The sequence below is a fragment of the Lathyrus oleraceus genome, chromosome 4 (assembly GCF_024323335.1).
Source record: "Lathyrus oleraceus cultivar Zhongwan6 chromosome 4, CAAS_Psat_ZW6_1.0, whole genome shotgun sequence".
Taxonomy (NCBI): domain Eukaryota; kingdom Viridiplantae; phylum Streptophyta; class Magnoliopsida; order Fabales; family Fabaceae; genus Lathyrus; species Lathyrus oleraceus.
This window is the reverse complement of record NC_066582.1, coordinates 499,359,586-499,378,918: the sequence shown is the minus strand read 5'-3', so window position 1 is coordinate 499,378,918 and position 19,333 is coordinate 499,359,586. Positions and strand designations below refer to the sequence as shown.

The following is a 19,333-nucleotide window of genomic DNA, read 5'->3' as shown; positions in this document are numbered from 1 at the left end:
ATATATATATATATATATATATATATATACTGTTGCTATGGATTAAATTCTCATCAAAAGATGAATAAATATCACTAAATACCTTGTTGAAAAATTAAAAATATTTATAAAATAATATTTATAATGAGATGAAGAGAATACCATAATACTTTTGCAATGAGTCCTTTTTAAACTTTGGTATCATGGTCAAAGAAAAGTTAAAGAAAAATTTACTTGTAGCCTTATAATTTTACGTTAAATCCTATATTTTATTTTTCTCTCATTTTTAAAGAGATATGGTGAATAGGGAAATACATACGAAGATATTTAAAATTCAATATGCATTTTTATCGGATCACTTTCACTTGATTGATCTGATTTGTTATATCTACCGGATTATTAAGAAACAATTGTTCTGGTTTGCACTCTTCTTCGGATCACTTTTAAGTAAGTGATTTTGTTTGTTTTATTTCTTCACAAGAGTACTACATATTGAGTGATACAGTTTGTATACTCACCCGATCACTTTTCTTTTAGTTTTTTAATATACTTTTCTTCCCTTCTTTTTTCAATATATTTTATTTATGTTTTGTTTTAATTTCTTTTTCAAGTGGTGCAACGTAGAGGACGACAACATGATTATTCAACGTGGAGGAAAATATTTCAAAGCTCACCGGGCAACAAATGCTCAACAGGAGAAACAACCATCAACTCAAGAGCAAGAACATAACTTTTTACTCTTCTCACTAAGTATGAACATCAGGCTGCTTCTAGATTATGACATGTGACATTAAACTTAATTAAGATTTAAATGCACTTTTAATTTTTATATTTTTATATTTTTAACCTTTTGCATTTCTTTATAAAATTAGTTTTTTTTATCTCTATAATTTATATATTTTTTTGGATGGCCTCCTAACTAACCGTAACATTCTGTCTAATATACATCAAGAAAATAAGTATGTAGTATACTGATATAATACAAGAGTTTAATGACATCATTATATACACATGCCGAATTAAATATACATCTATGACACATGTTATACAATATTGCTTAAAAACAAAAACTAAGATCTATGTTCAATCTTCTCATTGCACACAATCCATCGCAGAAGATCATAATGGTTAGAATTTTTTGAAACATCAACATACAACTTCTCTTGCATATAACCTGCAAATAACACCTGAAAAAATAACAATAATATTAGGGTGAAATAATAATCTCAGTGAATTCCTACATCCTATGAATCCACTCGGCTTTACAGTGTTTTCTAATCGATTCCTAACTTAAGTCTTCATCTTTCGTTACTTGTGTATTACTCACACAACGTAACTAAGACTTAAGTATTTAAGAGATATTCACAATGTATGACAACATGTCACTTGAGTTCACATAACTTAATAAATCACTATTCGGATTCACAAAACATCACCCAACCTACGTCTAGGACAAGACTCAGTTCACACATGCTCGTATGATTAGACTTTCGTGTGGATATCAGGTTCTCCATGTGGCACGGACCCACTTCAAGAATCGTTACTCGTATGAGACTCGAACCTACTTTGAGTATCTTTCACCGTATGAGACTCAAATCCACTTAGGTGTCCATCTCTCCCCATGCTGCGCCATGGTTGGGACTCAAATCCAATTGAGTCACATCCCCATTTTCTACTTTACATAAGCATCTCAAATGCTATGTGCAAAATCAAGGAAAAACATTTGAATACGTGATTAAGTTCTACAACTTTGTGTTTGCTCTCATCAATCACTAGTTGATCACATTCACCAATTCACCAATTCACATGTTATTTCATCAAGTACTAGGTGATCATATGAATCCATTCACATGTTAATTCCGCATATTCCCTACAAAGCATATTGATTCATTAATCAAACGAATAATTGTTCACGATACACACCGAATTACCTTTGCATCCAAGCATCACCACATAACTCATTTCCATAACCTAGATTACCTTTCTAAGTCATTCATTGAGTTATACTCCTAAGATTTCCCCACTCATCATGTTTTAATCATGTTCTTTCACAATCAACACAAACAACAGTTCTTAACATACATCATAATATGATTCATAACATAAATAAAACACACATGATAATATAAATGTTACAATAAACCTTTGGTTAAACTTTCATACAACCCGCCTCGATCTAACTTATTCTGTAACACCCTTCTAAAATACCCCAAGTATATAATTAAAATAACACATATCAATCAGAGTAAATATGCAATCAAGGGTGTCACACAACATTTCACACCATAATAACTGTCATGCTCTTTCATTAACTCAAAACATAAAACATTTGCACAATACGCAGCGGATAGAGATCAAATCGATCATTCAAAACATGCAACATACTACATGTAAACTGGTTCAACAATCATCAACAACAATATTAAAAATGTTCCCTCCCGATGTTACATCTATCAGAGCATGACCCACTTAGGAGACTACACTAGACTCCAAGCATAAGCTTCCACTCAACTCATTTGTTCGTTACCTGAAAATAGTTGTAAGGGTGAGTTCCTCAATCGATATAATAAGCATTATAAATCATCATGTAATGCTAAGTAAATTCACACATTTCATCACCCTAATCGTAACATACATCCAGTAACGGCACATCAACTCAAACATCATACTTAATATCAACACAATTCCACTCCTCAATTAAATTAATATCCACACAACAAGCCAACACAATGCAACTCTAATGAGACTCGACTCGTCATGCATGTGGTACCATTCGGAGTAAACCTCCCAACTTAAAATCATTGCCATTTTATTGGGCATCAAGGCATAAGCCTTCAACTTTCAACTTAAAATTTGCCAATCCAGGCCAACGTGGTGTGAGCAAAGCTCCGACTTAATGCATATGAATGTACATGGCATACACGACTTTAAACTGTCGACAACATAATAATAATAGCAATACAACAATGTTTTCAACAACATCAACTTATAATCAACTTTGGCTCACCAAGCCTACAACTCAGTATTTTCAACAACTTTCCGTACACGGAACAACTCAGCAACATACTTGTATCAACACTTCATAACATAAATCCAACAAAATTACTCATCACAATTAACTATAATAGGCCAATCACCAATTAGGTTCACAACATTAAAAATATCAATTTTTCAAATTTCCAACAGTGTTAACCGGTTAACGCCCTGGGTTAACCGGTTAACGCCCTGGGTTAACCGGTTAACGCAGGACAAAACACACTTTCTGGCAAAACGCAACAGTGTTAACCGGTTAACGCCCTGGGTTAACCGGTTAACGCAGGCAAAACAACACATTTCCACAAAATATAACAGTGTTAACCGGTTAACGCCCTGGGTTAACCGGTTAACGCAGACAAAACAACAGTTCCTGCGCTAACACAAGGCAGAATGCAGAGTTCTCCGCATTTTCCGCCGTTGGAGGACTTCCGGACCTCCGATTCAATTTCCGTAAAAAGCTATACGTTCGGGGGAACACGACTCACACAATTACGGACTCAATTACAGCTTTAATACAACTTATTCATCATAATATTTCAGCATTCAACATCCCAATTAGGGTCACTTCAACGGTTTATCACTACCCATGACATGTTAATCTATAATACCCATTAAACGACGATAAACCCCCCTTACCTGAGATAATCCGGCAATCTCTAAGCTTCAAGCTTTTCCGTTCTTCAACCTTTGCTCTCTAGCTCTTCCTCTTTTCCCTTTCTCTCCACTTTCCACTTTTCAGCCGCTTCTCTGTTTCACGTGAAAACTCTTTACCAAAATGAAAACCCTTTTCTCTTATTCCAACTTATATATTTTCCACTAATTATTATTCCAAATAATAATAATAATAATAATCCAATAATTCAATTTATTTAATTAAATTAATAAATATATTATTAACTTAATTTAAATAATTCTCTTATTTTATTCGGGGTGTTACAACTCTCCCCCACTAAAAGAGTTTTCGTCCTCGAAAACATACCTCAAGCAAATAACTCTGGATAAGACTCTTTCATCTGACTCTCCAGTTCCCAAGTCACATTGCCACCTGCTGGTCCTCCCCAAGCTACCTTCACCAAGGCAATCTCTTTACCCCGCAACTGCTTCAACTCTCGATCCTCGATCCTCATAGGCGATGTTTCAACAGTCAGGTTATCTCTCACCTGTACATCATCTACTTGGACTACATGCGACGGATCATGAATGTACCTCCTCAACTGAGACACATGAAAAACCTCATGCAAATTCGCAAGTGACGGCGGTAAAGCGATACGATAGGCTACCTCTCCTATCCTCTCCAAAATCTGATAAGGACCAATAAATCGAGGTGTCAACTTCTTTGACTTCAAAGCTCGACCAACCCCAGTTATCGGAGTAACACGAAGAAACACGTGATCTCCCTCTCGGAACTCAAGTGATTTCCTCCTCCTATCATGATAACTCTTCTGACGACTCTGAGCAATTCTCATCTTCTCCTGAATCATCTTAATCTTTTCTGTAGTCTGTTGAACAATCTCCGGTCCAACCACAGCACTCTCACCAGACTCATACCAACATAACGGTGTCCGACATCTCCTACCATACAAAGCTTCAAACGGCGCCATACCAATGCTCGAATGAAAACTATTGTTGTAGGTAAACTCAATCAAAGGTAAATAACAATCCCAAGCACCTCCCTTTTCCAAAACACAAGCCCTCAACAGATCCTCTAGTGACTGAATCGTCCTCTCAGTCTGACCATCAGTCTGCGGGTGATATGCAGAGCTCAATCTCAGCTTAGTTCCCAAAGCCCTCTGCAAACCTTCCCAGAACTTCGATGTAAATCTAGGATCTCTGTCCGAAACAATACTCGACGGAATACCATGCAAACTTACAATCTTCTCAATATACAACTCGGCTAATCTCTCTAACGGATAATCCATTCTGATCGGAATGAAATGAGCCGACTTTGTCAATCTGTCAACAATCACCCAAATAGCTTCAAAATTCTTAATTGTCCTCGGTAAACCAGAAACAAAATCCATACTGATACTATCCCACTTCCACTCTGGAATAGCCAACGGTTGCATTAGCCCAGACGGCTTCTGATGCTCAATCTTTGACTTCTGACAAGTCAAACAGGAATAAACAAAACTCGCAATTTCTCTTTTCATTCCCGGCCACCAAAATAACTTTTTCAAATCATGATACATCTTCGTAGCTCCAGGATGAATACTCAGGCCACTACGATGTCCTTCTTCAAGAATACTCTTCTTAAGTTCGATAACATCCGGAATACACACCCGATTACCAAATTTCAAAACACCATTCTCATCAACTCTGAATTCACCACCTTGACCTTGATTCACTAAAGTCAACTTATCAACCAAAAACACATCGGATTTCTGACCCTCTCTAATCTCATCCAGAATACCACTCGTTAACTTCAACATTCCCAATTTAACACTATTGTGAGTACTCTCACACACCAAACTCAAGTCTCTAAACTGCTCAATCAAATCCAATTCCTTAACCATTAACATAGACATATGTAATGCTTTCCTACTCAATGCATCAGCCACTACGTTTGCTTTACCCGGATGGTAATTCAAACCAAAGTCATAATCCTTCAGAAACTCTAACCATCTTCTCTGTCTCATATTCAGCTCTTTCTGATCAAACAAATACTTTAAACTTTTATGGTCACTGAAAACCTCAAATCTTGACCCGTACAAGTAATGCCTCCATAACTTCAGAACAAACACCACAGCCGCCAACTCTAAATCGTGCGTCGGATAGTTCCTCTCATGAACCCTCAGCTGTCTTGAAGCATAAGCTATAACCTGCTTATTCTGCATCAACACGCCACCCAAACCCAACAAGGAAGCATCACAGAAAACTTCAAATGATTCCGACGAACTCGGTAATATCAGAATAGGAGCAGTAGTTAACCTTCTCTTTAACTCTTGGAAACCTCCTTCACATTTTGAGTCCCAAACAAACGCTTGCCCCTTCCTAGTCAACATCGTCAATGGTAACGCCAACTTAGAAAATCCCTCAATGAACTTCCTATAATAACCAGCCAAACCAAGGAAACTTCGAATCTCAGCAACAGACTTCGGAGCTTCCCACTTAGATACCGCTTCTATCTTAGAAGGATCAACAGCAACGCCACCTCTCCTAACCAAAATTCACACTTGGACAATTTAGCAAATAACTTCTTTTCTCGTAGAACTCCCAAAACCACTCTCAAATGTTCGGCATGCTCTTCTCCAGATTTCGAATACACCAAAATATCATCAATAAACACCACAACAAACTTGTCTAGGTACGGATGGAAAATCCTATTCATATACTCCATAAATACTCCAGGCGCATTAGTCACACCAAAAGGCATTACAGAATACTCATAATGTCCATACCTTGTTCTGAAAGCAGTCTTCTGAATATCCTCGGTTTTCACACGGATCTGATGATACCCAGATCTCAAATCTATTTTGCTGAACACACTTGCACCAACCAACTGATCCATCAAATCATCAATCCTCGGCAAAGGATACCGATTCTTGATCGTCACTTTATTCAGTTGCCTGTAGTCCACACACAACCTCATAGTACCTTCTTTCTTCTTAACCAATAGCACTGGTGCACCCCACGGTGACACACTCGGACGAATAAATTTCTTATCCAACAGATCTTCCAACTGACTCTTCAATTCAGTTAACTCAACAGCAGACATACGGTACGGAGCCATCGATATCGGCCTAGTACCAGGTACCAAATCAATCGAGAACTCCACTTCGCGCTCTGGCGGTAATTCATTCACCTCTTCCGGAAACACATCAGGAAAATCACACACCACGGCTAGATCGCCAATCACCAGTTTATCTTTAGCCTCCAAAGTCGCTAACAGCATAAACAACTCTGCCCCATCAGCTACTTCCTCGTTCACTTGCCTTGCTGATAGAAACAAACTCTTTCCCTCCTCAATCTCAGGAAAGACCACCGTCTTATCAAAACAGTTGCTAGAAACTCGGTTAAACACCAACCAGTTCATACCCAGAATAACATCAATCTGCACTAGTGGAAGACACACTAGGTCCATCCCAAAGTCTCTACCAAAAATACTCAAAGGACAATTTAAACAAACCGAAGTAGTAGTCACTGAACCCTTCGCAGGAGTATCAATTACCATACTACCAAACATCTCAGATATCTCTAACTTAAGTTTCACAGCACAATCCAAAGATATAAAGGAATGAGTCGCACCTGTGTCAATAATAGCTACAAGAGGAAAGCCATTAATATAACACGTACCTTGGATAAGTCTGTCCTCACTGGAGGTTTGAGTTCCGGTTAATGCGAACACCTTCCCCGTCTGAGATTTCTTTGGCTTCTGACACTGACTTCCAATATGCCCTTCTTCGCCACAATTAAAACAAATCATTTCCTTGTGCTTGCAATCAGCTATTGCATGGTCAGTCTTACCACAGCGAAAACACCTCTTTACTTCAGCAGTGCATACATTACTCTTATGACCAGCCTGACCACATTTGAAGCAAACTATACCAGCAGGAGCACCTCCCCTACTGGTCCTCTGAGCCGGAGCAGCTCCTTGTTTCCCTCTTCCCACTGGAGCATCATACGGCTTTCCACGGTTTTGATGTTGCTTGCCCCTGCGGTCACTAACAATCTTGTAACGAGCATTATTGTCTTCTTCAAATATCCTGCAGCTATCAACCAATTCAGTAAAAATGCGTATCTTCTGATACCCAACAGCCTTCTTAATTTCAGAGCGCAGTCCATTTTCAAACTTGATGCACTTTGAAAATTCAGCACCAACACCAGTGTAATGAGGATAAAATTTGGACAGCTCCACAAATTTCGCAGCATAATCCGTGACAGACATGTTTCCTTGCTTCAGCTCAAGGAACTCAATTTCCTTCTTACCACGGACATCTTCCGGATAATACTTCCTCATGAATTCCCTACGGAATACATCCCAAGTAATGACTTCACCTGCCACGGTCAACCTCTCGTGAGTCTCTAGCCACCAGTCATCAGCTTCGACTGCTAGCATGTGAGTACCATACCGAACCTTCTGAGCTGGAGTGCAATCCATAACACGGAAGATTCTCTCAATCTCTTTCAACCATCCCAAGGCTGCATCTGGATCATGCTTCCCTTTAAACACCGGCGGATTCTCTCTCTGAAAAGTCGCCAAGCTACGTGATCCAGCATCACCACCAGCATTTGGCAAGTTCTGCACAGCTTGTGCCATCGCTTGCATTGTGTAACACCCCGATTAAAATAAGAGAATTATTTAATTGAGTTAATATTATTTTATTAATTTAATTAAATAAAGTTGAATTATTGGATTATTTTTATTATTACTATAGATGTTATTTATTTTGATAATAATTAAATAAATAAAATAAAGGGAATATGAAGAGTGGAAGGGTAAAAGTGGAAATTGGATAAAAGAGGCCAAAGTGAGGACTCAGGTTGTTTTCACGTGTTTTGCCTCAGAGTCAGAGAAAGGGGGGAGAAACGCTGAAGAGAAAGAGAAGGAAGAGGAAAAGGCCAAAGATTGCTCAGAGCTTCCTTCAATCCAAAGAGGTAAGGGGTCTGAACCTTATTAAACAATAATATGCTGAAAATGGTGAAATATTGGATGAACGAAAATGGAGATTTTAATCGAAGGAATTCGTAGAAATTATATGCAATGATGTTAGAATTTGTGAAATCGAATAGGGGACTATTTGTATTAGATGATATGAGTGATTTTGTGTGAAATTTGGACTGTGGAAGGATGAATTTGGATAGATCTCGTAGCAGAAAAAGCCATTGCAGATCTGGAAATCTGGTTTCTGGTCATACGCGTATGGCACTAGGCAATACGCGTATGAGATTGCTGGTACGCGTATGGCACTAGGCAATACGCGTATGGATGAGGAAGATGATGTTTTGAACGTGTTTTGGTCTCTGTTGGTACGCGTATGGGAATGTGATACGCGTAGCATACGCGTATGGATATGGGCAGTACGCGTATGGATTTGGTCAGGCGTGGGTAATACGCGTATGAGCATAGGCAATACGCGTATGGGCAGACTTGTGGTCTTTCCTGGGCTGTTGTTGTGCAGTTTTTGGTTGTTTAGGCTGAGCGAGGTAACTTAGCTGATGCATGGTATACGAGGGATCATTTCCCGTTGCTTTGAGTGGTATAGATATTAGTAGAGTGTGGTAATACTGTGTTTGATTATGTGGCATGATGTGATATGCTTTTGTGATAGAATGTGTTAATGATGATGATAACATGACGATATGATGCTGTTGTTGCTATGTTGATTATGATGCATGCTTGGTGTGCATGCATTCATGAAAGGCCGATGCCTAGTGATGAACGGACTGAGTTCCAATGATGTTGTTGACTCCGGGCTTGTTGAGAGGCTTGGTTCCTTGCGGGGAACTCGGATTCTATGGTGATGAATCTGGGAGTGGTGATCCTGTAGTTGGTCACAAATGGGTATACCGAGTCGTGTTGAGTCATGCATGGGTGTGTGCATTGCATTTGATATGTTGTTTTGTTGATGTTCATGAATATGTTGATTATGATGATTATGATGAGCTGTGTTGGCATATGTGAAATATATTTATGTTTATATTTCTGTCGTTATATTATTATTTAATAATGTAATTCTCACCCCTTCTGCATGTGTTTATGTTCATCTATGATGAGCAATGTGCAGATAAAGAGGAGTAGCTATTGTTGAGGTTTGAAGAATAAGTGTAGAGTTATTCTACTGAGTCGAGTCAAATGCTCTGGTCATGTGACACCGGGGTTATGGGATTCGATAGATAATTGATTATTATTTACGTTGTTTATGATGACTAACATGTTGAGATGTTTTGTTGAGATAATGTTGAACCATTATTATGAATTGTTATATGATGAATGATAACATTAATGTTGTTGTCCGCTGCGAAGTTTTAATAAAATAAATAATATGTTTTATGTTGTGATGCGATAATTGTTATGTTGTAAGAAATGTAAACTCTTCTACATGTTGTACTCTGATAATCTATTTAAATATGTCGTTGGGTAGAAGGGTGTTACATTAGTGGTATCAGAGCATGGTCAGTCCAGTCGAGTCATAATGTGATGTTTTCCCTGTTGGTCGATTAGTGTAAATGACACTGTCGATATTTAACGGTTGTAGTTGTGTCGTGCAGAGTATGGCTGGAGAAAATGACCGTGCGATTGCTGAGGCTTTGGCTGCTATGGCGCAGGCTATGCAGGCGCAGCAGAATCCGCCGGTCGACGAGTTTAGGAATTTGGGAAGGTTTCTGAAGAATAACCCTCCTACATTCAAGGGGCGCTATGATCCAGATGGTGCTCAGATTTGGCTGAAGGAAATTGAGAAGATTTTCCGGGTGATGACGTGTACTGAAGCACAGAAGGTGCAGTTTGGTACGCATATGTTATCTGAAGAGGCTGAAAACTGGTGGGATAACACTCGACAGAGGATTGAAGTACCAGGTGCTGAGATGACTTGGGAAAGGTTCAAGACGGCCTTTCTGGAGAAATATTTTCCTGCTGATGTGCGATGTAAGAAGGAGATGGAATTTCTGGGACTGAAGCAGGGTAACATGTCTGTTGCTGATTACGCTTCGAAGTTTGAGGAGCTGGTGCAGTATTGTCCTCATTATAATAATGCTGATGCTGAGGAATCCAAGTGTGTCAAGTTTGAGAACGGGTTGCGTCCCGAGATCAAACAGGGCATTGGTTACCAGGAGATTCGTAGGTTTCCTACACTGGTTAACAAGTGCAGGATATTTGATGAAGATAGCAAGGCTAGGACTGCTCACTACAAGAGTCTTAGTGAGAAGAAGAATAAGGATCGTGGTAGTCCTTATGCATCTCCGAATGGTAAAGGTAAGCAGAAAGTGGTAGATGCGAAGAAGCCAAGTGGGGGAGGATCTCCCATAGCTGGTAAATGTTTCAAGTGTGGCGAGCCAGGCCACCGTGCTGATAGCTGTGCCAAGAAAGTGCTGAGATGTTTCCGATGCGGTCAGGCTGGTCATAGAGTTACGGAATGTAAGGATGCTGGTCCGACATGTTTTAATTGTGGCGAGAAAGGCCATATCAGTTCGCAGTGCTCGAAACCGAAGAAGGCGGCTACTGCAGCTCATACTACTGGTAGGGTGTTTGCTCTGAGTGGGGCTGAAGCTCCTAAAGAAGATAATCTGATTAAAGGTATTTGCTTGATTAATAATGTTGAATTGCTTGCTATTGTTGACACTGGTGCTACCCATTCGTTTATTTCGTATGAGTGTGCGACCAGGATTGGGGTGATTATGTCGTCCCTAGGCGGAAGTATGGTGATAGATACTCCTGCTAATGGTTCTGTGAAGACTTCTGTGGTCTGTCGAGGTTGTCAGTTGACGATCTTTGAGAGAGAGTTCGTGGTTGATTTGGTGTGCTTACCCTTGCACCAAATTGATATTATTCTGGGAATGAATTGGCTAGAATTCTATGGCGTGTTTATCAACTGCTATAGGAAGACGGTGCGATTTCCTGAAGTTGGTGAGAATGATGAGGCAAGATTTCTATCTGCTAAGCAGGTGGGGGATTTTGTGAAAGATGAAGCTCAGATATTCGCTTTATTTGCGTCTCTGCAAGCGGATAAGAAAGTGGTGGGTGTAGATTTTCCTGTTGTCTGTGAATTTCAAGATGTGTTTCCGGAGGATGTAAGTGAATTACCTCCAGAACGTGAAGTCGAATTTGCCATTGACTTAGTACCAGGTACGAGTCCAGTGTCGATGTCTCCTTATAGAATGTCGGCAACTGAATTAGTTGAATTGAAGAAGCAACTTGAAGAATTGCTTGAGAAGAAGTTTGTGCGTCCAAGTGTTTCTCCTTGGGGTGCACCAGTATTGTTAGTGAAGAAGAAAGAAGGTACGATGAGGTTGTGTGTCGATTACCGGCAGTTGAATAAGGTGACTATCAAGAATCGGTATCCATTGCCGAGGATTGATGATTTGATGGACCAGTTGGTTGGAGCTCATGTTTTCAGTAAGATTGATTTGCGGTCGGGTTATCATCAGATCCGAGTGAAGTCAGACGATATTGCGAAGACTGCTTTCCGTACGAGGTATGGTCACTATGAATACACTGTGATGCCGTTCGGCGTATCTAATGCTCCAGGTGTGTTTATGGAATATATGAATCGTATATTTCATCCGTAACTTGATAATTTTGTTGTGGTGTTCATAGATGATATATTGATATACTCTAAGACGGAAGAAGAGCATGCAGGACATCTGAGAATTGTTTTGCAAGTGTTAAGAGAAAAGAAATTATATGCAAAGTTATCTAAATGTGAGTTCTGGTTGGAGGAAGTGAGTTTCCTTGGCCATGTGATTTCGAGTGGTGGGATTTCTGTTGATCCTGCTAAAGTTGATGCCGTATTACAGTGGGAGACTCCGAAGTCTGCTACTGAGATACGCAGTTTTCTGGGGTTAGCTGGTTATTATCGCAGATTTATTGAGGGCTTCTCTAGGTTGGCATTGCCGTTGACGCAGTTGACTAAGAAGGGTCAAGTGTATGTGTGGGATGCAGCTTGTGAAGCGAGTTTTGTTGAGTTGAAGAGGCGGTTGACCAGTGCTCCAGTGTTGATCTTGCCTAATCCTGGTGAGTCCTTCGTTGTTTATTGTGATGCTTCTTTGATGGGTCTTGGTGGTGTTTTGATGCAGAATGGTAAAGTTGTAGCTTATGCTTCTAGACAGTTGAAAGTTCATGAGAGGAATTATCCTACGCATGATCTAGAACTTGCAGCTGTTGTATTTGTGTTGAAAATGTGGAGGCATTATCTGTATGGTTCCAGATTCGAAGTGTTCAGTGATCACAAGAGTCTGAAGTATCTGTTTGATCAGAAAGAGTTAAATATGAGGCAGAGAAGGTGGTTAGAATTACTGAAGGATTTTGACTTTGAATTGAGTTATCATCCCGGTAAGGCTAATGTAGTTGCAGATGCGCTGAGTAGAAAGTCTCTACATATGTCTATGATGATGGTTCGGGAGCTTGAGTTAATTGAACAGTTCCGTGATATGAGTTTGGGTTGTGAAGTTTCCGCTGATAGTGTAAAGTTGGGTATGCTGAAGTTGACTAGTGGAATTCTGGAAGATATTCGGAATGGTCAGCAAGTTGATGTCGCTCTAGTTGATCATATTACTATGGTTAACCAGGGTAATGGTGGTAATTTTGAGATTGATGAGAATGGCATCCTGCGATTTAAAGGTAGAGTTTGTGTTCCTGAGGTGTCTGAATTGAAAAAGAGTATTCTTGAAGAGGGCCATAGGAGTGGATTGAGCATCCATCCAGGTGCAACTAAAATGTATCAAGATTTGAAGAAGTTGTTTTGGTGGGCTGGTATGAAAAGAGATGTTGCTAAGTTTGTGTATGCCTGTTTGACTTGTCAGAAGTCAAAGATTGAACATCAGAAACCGGCAGGTATGATGCAACCTTTGAAGATTCCTGAATGGAAGTGGGATAGCATTTCCATGGATTTTGTGACGGGATTGCCGAGGACGGTGAAAGGTAATGATTCTATTTGGGTGATTGTGGATCGATTGACCAAGTCGGCGCATTTCTTGCCGATGAAGATTAATCACTCTTTAGAGAAGTTGGCAGAGTTGTATATTGAGGAGATAGTGAGGCTGCATGGTATTCCATCCAGTATTGTGTCTGATAGAGATCCCAGATTTACTTCTAGATTTTGGGAAAGTTTGCAGAAAGCGTTGGGAACTAAGTTGAGGTTGAGTTCAGCTTATCATCCTCAGACTGATGGTCAGACCGAAAGAACTATCCAATCCTTGGAGGATTTGTTGAGAGCTTGTGTGTTGGAGCAGAGTGGTTCTTGGGATAGTTATTTGCCGTTGGTGGAGTTTACTTATAATAATAGTTTTCATGCTAGTATCGGTATGGCTCCATATGAAGCATTGTATGGTAGGAGGTGTAGAACTCCATTGTGTTGGTATGAATCAGGTGAGAGTGTTGTACTCCGGTAACTCAAACACAACCCAACTACTCTGCCATGGGTCATGAACTCAACTATGGCGGTAGCGCTTCAATGCATACACAAGATTACACGAATTTGTCTGATTATCTTAGGCAATCTCCTGTAGTTGGTGGTGATGTTCCTGGGTCCTCAGATACTCAAACACCTGGGGTGATTCATCAACGTGGGTTAGGACCACGCGTTTGGGTAGCTAGGGGATGTGGAATTGGAGGTCGGTTAGGTCAGGTCGATCAACGATATTAACCTTTTTGTGTAAACGCGTATTAATATTAATATCAATTGATCCAATTTCAACTTTTACCTAAATTATACCATGTTTTTCAAAAAAATTATGAAACACACATATACGCCAAACCAATTGGCGCCTCCTTTATAAATTAACACATAGACGCCAATTGGATTAACAACACTAAGTGCACTAGCCAATCCAATTGGCGTCACCTCTCTATGTTTAAGAGAATGCACCAATTGGCCTGACACCACCTCTTTAAAGTGGGGTATTTCAGAAAATAATCTGAAAAGTGAATTATTTTGGGATTTTTTTTTTAAATTTGAGTTATTTAGGTAAAAAATTTAATGAATTATGGCACTTAATTAGTTAACCTTCTTGGTTTTCACAAAATAATTTTGAAGTTTTTTAAGAAATCGCACATTCTAATTCTTGTGATTCACTATTTATCATTTAGTGAATACTTGAAGTTCACGCTATAAAAAAAAAGTGACATTGCCTTTTTTATTCTTTAAAATTTTAATAAAATCAAAATTATGGTTATTTCTAGGGTACATAAGTTTTAAAAAAATATTTTATAAATAACTTTTATTAAAAAGTATTTCAAACAACTAAAAGATAAAATTGTTAAAAGAATTTATCATAAAAAGTATTGAAATAAATTTTAATTTGATTTAATTTTTTTTATAACAAAAAGTCATTGAATAAAAAAACTTAACATTACTACAAAAATGTTTGCAATAATGAATTGCGACACTTAATTAGTTAGCATGTATGATTTCCATGAAACAATTTTGATGCTTTTTAAGAACTATTCTAATTCTTACTAATAACTATTTATAATTTGTCTTCAAAAATTGAAACAATTTAACAAAAATTAAAAGTTCACGCTAAAAAAAAAAAGAGTGATTATGACTTACAATAATTTGAATATTTATTATTTAAGATTTTAATTAAATCAAAATTACAACGGTTTCTAGGATCATAATAAGTTTTAATAAAATATTTTAGAAATAATTTTTATGATAAAATATTTCAACTAACTAAAAGATAAAATAGTTAAAAGAATTTTCATAAAAACTATTGAAATAAAATTTTCATTTGAATTTTATTTTAAAATTGTTTTAACAAAAAGTTGTTGAATAAAAGAAAATATTATTACAAAATGGTTGCAAGAATGAATTGTGGCACTTAATTAGTTAGCCAACATGATTTATGCGAAATAATTTTGAAGTTTTTTAAGAAACTGCACATTCTGATTCTTGCAATTAACTATTTTATGATCCGAATTACGAGCTATGGGATCGTGTGAATAATATGGTTCTTTCTTGGATCAATTGTACTCTTTCACCTCACATCGCATAAATCACAATTTGCTTTGATTTGACTTTTGATCTTTGGGAAGATCTTCGAGAACTATTCACCAAAGGTAATCACTTTTGCTTCTTCGATCTTCTCCACGATTTGCATTCCATCCAACAAGGTGATAGATCTTTATCCACATACTTCACTGATCTCAAGATCCTCTGGGATGAATTAGAAGATTTGTGGCCAACCCCTTCATGTTCATGTCCTACACCAAAGGTAATCACTTTTTCTTTAAAGAGATTAACGAGGAAATGTACATGTCTTTACCCAAAGGAATTACACCTCCTTATCCAAATCAAGTATGCAAACTTCTCAAATCCATCTATGGATTAAAGTAATCAAGTAGACAATGGTTTGAGAAGTTATCCTAGGTTTTACTAACAAATAACTTCAAACAATGCTCTTGTGATCACTCCCTATTCATACATCAATATAAAGAGCACTTTACTGTATTGTTGATATATGTTGATGATCTTCTCATTGCAGGAATTTTTTTGGACATCATCAACAACACAAAGCATACATTACAACATCATTTCCACATCAAGGATCTTGGCACATTGAAGTATTTCTTAGGTCTGGATGTGGCAAGAAGTAACTATGGCATTAACATTTATCAACGCAAATACACCATTGATCTCCTTTCAAATACTGGCTTACTGGGCTGTAAACCTGCCACAACTCCCATGGCTCGTGACACTAGATTGAAGACAGCCTATCATGAAACGCGCAAATCCATCACAGATTTCTACATATATCTCGGAGATTCTCTGATTTCTTGGAAAACTAAAAACAACCAAGTGTGTCTCGCAACTCTACTGAAGTATAATACAGATCCATGGCTTCTACCGTTTGTGAACTCCAATGGTTAACCAACATCTTCAAAGAATTTCTCATATCTTTCAAGCAACATGCCCTCCTATATTGTGACAATACTTCTGCCAGACATATTGCAAGCAATTCTTCATTTCATGAGCGCACAAAGCATTTTGACTTAGACTGTCATCTGGTGCATGAAAAGCTTTAGTAAGGTCTCTTTCATCTTCTTCTTGTCTCTTCTTCGCAACAACTCGCAAATGTTTTCACAAAGCCTTTGGATTTTAAACCTTTCTTCTCCAACATCACTAAGTTTGACCTTCATTCCATATACCCTCAAGCTTAAGGGAAGGTATTTGATAATTAGTCATTTTTTTCTTTGGGCTTTGTTATCTATATTAGACTTAGTAGCCTTTTGGTTATGGTGACCCACTATCTTTTTGTATTTAGTTTAGGTATGTTTCCTTTTTATAACTGAACGAGATATTCAATTCAAATGCATTCAGGGACGCTAATGTTATTTTTATCATCATTTGCATTAATTGTAATATCACGCTATAAATAAAAATATGAGTAATTATGACTTATAATAACTTGATAAAATCAAAATGACATGACCTCTAGAATAAATAAGTTTTTTTAAAAATATTTTAGAAATAATTTTTATGATAAGTTATTTCAAATTACTATAAAGATAAAATGGTTAAAATAATTTATATAAAAACTATTGAAATAAAATTTTCATTTGATTATTTTTTAAAATTTGTTTTAACTGCACATTCTGATTCTTGCGATTAACTATTTATCATTTTTCCTAAAAAATTAAAATAATTTAAATAATACTTGAAAGTTCACGCTCTAAATAAAAAAAAGAGTGATTATGACTTACAATAACTTGAATATTTATTATTTAAAATTTTAATAAAATCAAAATTACTTTGATTTTTAGGATACATAAATTAAAAAAAAAATTTAGAAATAATTTTTATGATACATTATTTCAAATTACTATAAAGATAAAATAGTTAAAAAAATTATCATAAAAACTATTGAAATAAAATTTGCATTTGATTTAAAATATGTAAAATTGTTTTAACAAAAATTATTGAATATAAAAAATAAACATTACTACAAAAATAATTGCAAGAATAAGATACGGTACTTAATTAATTAGCTAATCTGATTTCCACAAAACAGGTTCTAAACTTTTTAAAAAACTGTACATCTTATAATTAATTATTTATCATTGTTCTTCAAAAATCGAAACATTTCAACGTATACTTGAAAGTTCACACCATAATTAAAAAATAAGAGTGATTTTGACTATTAATAATTTAAAAAATATTTATTATTTAGGATTTTAATAAAATTAAAATTATGTGATTTCTAAGGTATATATGTTTTAAAAAACATTTTAGAAATATTTTTTATGATAAATATTTCAAATAACTAAAAGATAAAGCAGTTAAAAGAATTTATCATAAAAAGTATTGAAATAAAACTTTCATTTCAATTTTTTTTAAAATTATTTTAACAAAAGTCCTTCAATAAAAGAGAAAAAAAAATTAAACATTAACAAAATAAATAAATTGCGGCACTTAATAAGGCAACATAATTTCCGCAAAGTAGTTTTGAATTTTTTTAGAAAATTGTACATTTAAGTTTTTTGCGATTAATAGACGAATCTCCTCTTTACCATTTAACGAACCCTAACTCCTTAAGTTACCATCTTTTTTCTTCTTCAGTTTCTAGGGTTACAAATTCCTATACACCATGATACATCACTTTCCATTTCCGTTTCATCAAACCGATAATGCCGCTAACTCAAAACCTCGTTTCGATTCCGTTTCCGCTAAAGCATCCCCAACAAATACTTTATGTGAATTGTCCTTGCTATATCTCTTAACAATTCCAACTAACACAACTCAAGTCCTATAAAATTCTTGGGGTAAAAATTGTTGCGAGAATAAATTGCGGCACTTAATAGTTAGGCAGCATAATTTCCGCAAAGGAGTTTTGAAGTTTTTTAGGAAACTGTACATTTAAATTCTTGCAATTAATAGACGAATCTCCTCTTTACCATTTAACGAACCCTAACTCGTTAAGTTACCGTCTTTTTTTCTTCTTCCGTTTTTAGGGTTACAAATTCCTATACACCATGAGACATCACTTTCCATTTCCGTTTCATCAAACCGATAATGCCGCTAACTCAAAATCTCTTTCCGATTCCATTTCCGCTAAAGCATCCCCAACAAATACTTTATGTGAATTGTCCTTGCTCTATCTCTCAACAATTCCAACTAACACAACTCAAGTTCTATAAAGTTCTTGGGGTAAAAAATTATTGCGAGAATAAATTGCGGCACTTAATAGTTAGGCAACATAATTTCCGCAAAGCAGTTTTGAAGTTTTTTAGGAAATTATACATTTATTCTTGCGAATAATAGACAAATCTCCTCTTTACCATTTAACGAACCCTAGCTAGTTAAGTTACCGTCTTTTTTTCTTCTCCAGTTTCTAGGGTTACAAATTCCTATACACCATGATAGATCACTTTCCATTTCCGTTTCATCAAATCGATAATGCCGCTAACTCAAAACCTCTTTCCGATTCTATTTCCGCTAAAGCATCCTCAACAAATACTTTATGTGAATTGTCCTTGCTCTGTCTCTCAACAATTCCAACTAACACAACTCAAGTCCTATAAAGTTGTAGTGATTTTTAGGATACAAATTTTAAGAAAAATATTTTAGAAATAATTTTTATGATAAAATATCTCAACTAACTAAAAGATAAATTAGTTAAAAGAATTTATCATAAAAATTATTGAAATAAAATTTTCATTTGA

At 36.6% G+C, this 19,333-nt stretch overlaps 1 long non-coding RNA gene across 1 annotated transcript; it reads left to right on the top strand.

Annotated features, from left to right (window-relative positions):
• The first annotated feature begins 74 nt into the window (after positions 1 to 74).
• On the top strand, positions 75 to 807 carry LOC127076821 (uncharacterized). The gene is made up of 2 exons (XR_007786893.1): positions 75 to 426; positions 591 to 807. It is a non-coding gene; the product is annotated as an uncharacterized LOC127076821 (long non-coding RNA).
• Positions 808 to 19,333: the final 18,526 nt, after the last annotated feature.